Raw genomic sequence first — 5,690 nt, forward strand, 5'->3', positions numbered from 1 at the left:
CTCCTCAGTCCTAATCTCTTCTGCGATGATTTAGATCATACATTCATAATTCATACATTACAATGTAAGTTACTCGAATCTACAAAAAAACCAGTTGCACATAACAAATAGCAAGCTTCAGGACAGAGAAGATCAGCAGAACTGAGATTGATGAAAATACATGATCTGTTCTCTCTCTATCAATTCCCTTGAAACTCATATCTCAATTAATGTTTTTTAGTCTGTCTACAGGAAAAAGCATATTGTATGTCTGTGACATTCCAATGTCCAAAACTCTAAGTTCTTCAGTTTTTTCTTTTCTTTTTTTAAAAAACAAAAAAAAACAAAAAAAAAACAAAATCAGGGAAGAGCCAAGAGAAACCTTGTCATGAAAATGCAATATAAAAGATAAGTTCAAAATAGTATTTTGAAGGAGACAGAGACATGATGTATCAAAGCATGACATCAAAACCAAAATCCTAAACTAGGTACCATATCAATTACAAATGACTACTTGCAATGCAATTTGCAAAACTTACATGACCGGGAGGAAAAATAATATCACAACCAGTCAACCATACTGATTAAATAAAAAGTGATTCCATTTCTTGTCTCCTGCATTCATCCTAAAGCCATTGAGGGGGTCTACTCGATAAAGATCACATTTTACGCCAAGCCTACTAGGAACCATGAATGTACATTGAGAAAAAGACAAAAAAAAACCTGTCAATATATATACCAGTTAAAGACCATCAAAGCATATAGCATTCAGCACCTGATAAATATAACTGAACCATAATATATGTTGTCTATAGTATTTGTTAATATAAGTTATGCTTAAATTACCAGTAGCATTGTAGTGAACCCATGCTACCAACCTTAAGAAATTAGAAATGTAGTGATCCTGCATCAAAATAGTAGAAGTTACTTCTAAAGACAAATTCCTCTGCTGGAACCATGATACTTGTCAAATAGGATGTCAAAGTGATTCGGTTTCATTTTATTCTCACAAAAGAACATTACTGATATGATTAATTTTTTCTTCTTATAACTAAATCGGAATTACAAAACCATGAGGTTCTGGTTGTGGTGTGGTAGAATTTATATCAACACAATATAAGGGGCAGTGGATAATTTTCTTCTTTATTACAAGAACAAGAATGCTGAACTCAAGTCCTAATCTCTTCTGCCATGATAACAGAATATACTGGTAACTAGTTAATAAATTAACAGCTTTACTAGCAATATTGAGCAGAAGGAACTCATAAAAAATTATCAAATACAAACCAGTAAACAAAATATTGGCTATACAGAGAGGAGCCAAACCATATCAAGATCTCATCACATCTTTCTGCAAATGTATTTCATGATTTAATGCCCTGAAACTCGTGCCATGAAAAAGATATTCTATGTGTGAGAGAGTTCATGTTTAGCAGATAAAACGAATTAGATCATACATTCATACATTGCGATACAAGTTACTAGAATCTCAAAAAGACAGTGCGTTTATTGATATAACAAATGGCAAGTTTCAGGACAGAGAAATAAGCAGAACTGTGATTGATGAAAATCGATTGACGTTTAGTAACGCATATTGTATGTCTATGTCATTGCAATGCCCAACTTCCAGCAGTTTTTATTATTTTTTTAATTATTTATATTAATTTTAGGGAAGAGCTAAGAGAACCTTGTCATGAAAATTGAAGATAAAATATAAGTTCTAAAGAGTGTATTTTGAAGGAGACAGAGACAGGATATATCAAAGCCTGACATCAAAACCAAAATCCTGAACTATGTACCATATCAATAACAAATGACTACTTGAATGAATCAGCAAAACTTACATGACAAGGAAAAATAATATCACAACCATACCGATTAAATAAAAAATGCTTCCATTTCTTCTCTCCTGCAATCATCCTAAAGTCATTGTGGGGGTCTACTTGATAAAGATCACCTTTTACACCAAGCCTACTGGGAACGATGAATGCACATTGAGAAAAAGAATAAACAAATTGAACCTTATAAAGAACATCAAAGCATATAGCATTCAACACCTGATAAAATAATTGAACCTTAATATATGTTGTCTATAGTGATTTGTGAATATAAGGTATGGCTTCAATTACCAGTAGCATTGTAGTCAACACATTAAGAAATGTAGTGATCCTGCATCAAAACAGTCATAGAAGTTACTTTTAAAGACAGACTCCTCTAGTGGAACCATGATACTTGTCAAATAGGATGTCAAAGTGATTCCAGTAACTTATTATTCCAGTAACTTGGAAGGCATCAAAATCTTCTAACTCAAATGCCAATACAACACAATAGAGATCAGTTAATTACCATTATAATTTCAAAAGTCTCAGGCAATTTTCTGGGACCATTTTGCAGGTAGCTTGTAATGTTGGTGGTTCTGCATCAAGTTGAAGGGTAACGTTAACAACACTGTTGTATCAGACTAGTTACTAGCTTACAGGTACCATGCCAAGGATCACATGCAGCTGAGTGATATTATGAAACAAGTCTGATAAAAAAACAGAAACAAGTTTGAGAAGAACCCATATGTATTTCAAAACTGGTGTAGAAAGTTGGATCAAGACTACCTAATATAGCTTGAAACAAAATTGAAACCCAGAGGAGGAGGGACATGTGAAAGGGGATTCATACCTCAGTGTCGGTCTCTATCAGTGTGCAGAGACATGGACCACACCATGGATAGCAGGGATGAATAGCCATATGGGTTGTGCTATATATACATGAGGATCGGAGTTAACTGTTCTTCAATGTGTGCTTTTTCTACTAGAGTATTAGCTAGCTAGAAACCCAGTTCTTCTACTAGAGTATTAGCTAGCTAGAAACCCAGTTTTCCTTTGCTTTGCTTTCCAGTAGAAATGAGTAACTTGTTGCTTCTCCTCAGTATGGTGGTGTTTGTTGTTGGGTTGCTCGCTCCAATCAATGGAGCAGGGCGCTCATCAACAACAATCCATGCCACCGTGTCTCCTGCCTCTTCCCCTCAGCCTCCACCCGCACACAATCTAACCAAAGGCTCCGCCGCGTTCGGCTTCATTCTCCTCGGATTCGCCGTAGCTGCTTTCGGCTATTGGTGGGCTTCCTTCTTTTGGTCTTTGACAGTCATCGAAGATAGACCGAGGGTGGTCGTGAGAGAGGCGACAAGAGGGGTGTTGGATAACGCCCCGGGGAAGGCAGAGATGGCGTTTCTGGCAGCTAAGGAGGCATTGGTAACCGCCAGAACGAAGCTGCAGGAGGCAGCAGACCCGGCTGCGGGGGGAGTGCGGAGGCGGCGAAGCGGGTTCTTTTGATAACAAATGCCGTGAACGCTGCCATAGCGGCGGTCGAGCCCATTCAGGTGCCAGAAGGACCGGACGACGTCGCCAAGGTCGACAGATCCTTCAATGGATTGGACCTCCACGCTGAGCTATGGATTCGGAGGTACCAAAAATTTAGGACGAATCCGATCGTTCGGTTCTTCTATCATATCCATCTAACGAACGAGCACTGTTTTCCTATCTTTATAACCATCCTCAAACCGTACATCGCCGCATATCTTACCGTCAAAATGTTCTGGCCGGCGCTGCGAGTGATAAATCCCCACAAAGTGCAACCGTGGGAAAATATTTGGGAGCCAGTTTAAGCTTTAACTGAGTTTTTTTTTTTTTATTCTTTTTTATGCTTTTCTGTTAGTTGTCAATTACTAGGATTTGAGATGGGTAACTCTTTTTTTCCCGAAAGGCTTTTTTTTAGCGAGGCCCAATGTTTGTAACCGTTCTAATAGTAATTGATATTTTATTTGTTGAAATCAGTCTCAAGGTTCCAATGTTTGTTTCTCCTTATTTTGTGTGTTTCTGCTGGACGGTGATGCCAGCGAATAAGCCAAGACACGTGTATCTAATTTTACACATGACCTTAAGAAAAAGCCTAAGAAAACACTGTTATTTGTCCAGGGCTGCTCACCTGCGGGACACAATTTAAGGATAAAAAGGGATGAATCAACCTCAGCCGTTGGATCTTTAATGAACACATCCTACGGTTCTCATGGCATCCAATCGAATTGTTGTTATTCAACTTCTGCAGATCCATGTTTTCTCTCCTCTCATCTCTCGCCTCTCACCTCTCACCTCTCTAAGCCATACCCAGATCAGTTCATACTCTTCTCCTCTCATATATCTCTAAACCCAATTCTATTTCATTTTCTTCTCCTCTCAGAAATTTCTTTTTAACCATGTTATATGCTCTTAAAAATATACACACATATGCTCTGTTCCAATTGTATGAGAAATAAGAGACTCGACAAATTCGAAGAAGATTGTATCTTGGGTCTAAATCCAGGCACAACGGGCGGACGAAAGCACATCCTCTATTTCATGGGATTTGTCTATCTTCAAATTAATTTCTCCCTTTCTTATTCGAATTTAGCATATATAAAGAGCATCCTCACGGTTCTTTTTTACATGTTGATTTCAAGTTACACCACTCATATTAGAAAAGAATATGTGAGGCTTCTAAGAACCCACGTATGGGATGTTGAGAATCCTGAGATGAGAGAAGAAGATGAAAAGATCTGGGTTGCTAAGTTTGCGAAGAGGTGAGATGAGGGAAGAAGATGAACAAAAGATAATTGGCATGAGATCGTGTTTCCTTGATAACCGTAACATATATTCATTAAAGATCCAACGGCTGAGATCGATTCGTCCCTTTTTGTCCCTTAAATTGTGTCCCGCAGATGAGCAGCCCTGGTTATTTGTCTGCCATTGAAACAAGAACCTTCCAGATTCATATGAACACATTCGTTAACTCCATTCTCAAAAACCAGCCATACTATATTTCACAATCAAGCCAATTCAAGGGGTTGGTTTACAGAGATTTGAGAGGAGAAAGTAGATCTGAGTTTCCTCTCTCCTCCACCGCCAACTTCCGAGCACCACCGTGACCGGCATCAAAAACCAATTCACGCGCCGATATATATGTACCCAGAATTTTCTCTAATCTGAGAAAGTTGGTCATGACGCTGAAGATGCAGATATAAGAAAAAAACCCAATCTGGAACTCTGAAGTCAATTATTGATGAAGGTGCACTGCAGATATTTGGTGAAGATGCAGATCACAATGGTGATGTATATAGAATGGTTGAGTTTTTTTTTAGAAGTATCAGATGGTTGAGTTGATGCAGACCAAATGATGGAGAAAAGTAAAAGAGCAGAAGGAAGAAGAAGAAAGACCTGTTTCAAATTAAAGTGCTTATTTAATGATAAAACTTGTTTATTTCTTGATGACAAGAACTTGTGGTCTAGTGGTTGAGACCATTTTTGCGTTGTACGAGGTAAGGGGTTCGATTCTTATCCTTGCATACTTCTTATCCTTTTGTTGGAGTATTTTTTTTTTTGTTATTATTTATTGATATTCGGGCAATTGGAGATATTATTTGTGTAATTAATTTAATAAATGTTTATTAAGAGAAATTTTTTTGGGTATTTAACACTAAACTACCATTTGAAGGTACAAATGATAAAATAGTCTTCAAATGTTCCACATGATAAAAAGGTCACCATTAAAACATGTTACATGATAAGATGATCACCTTAAAATATCTTAAATGATAAAAATGTCTATTTTCACTATTTTTACATGACCATTCTACCCTCCTCTTTCATTTAATCTGTTTTTTGATCGATCTCAGTTTTGTCATCTCT

This window comes from Fragaria vesca, linkage group LG2, assembly GCF_000184155.1.
Source record: "Fragaria vesca subsp. vesca linkage group LG2, FraVesHawaii_1.0, whole genome shotgun sequence".
Classification (NCBI taxonomy): Eukaryota; Viridiplantae; Streptophyta; class Magnoliopsida; order Rosales; family Rosaceae; genus Fragaria; species Fragaria vesca.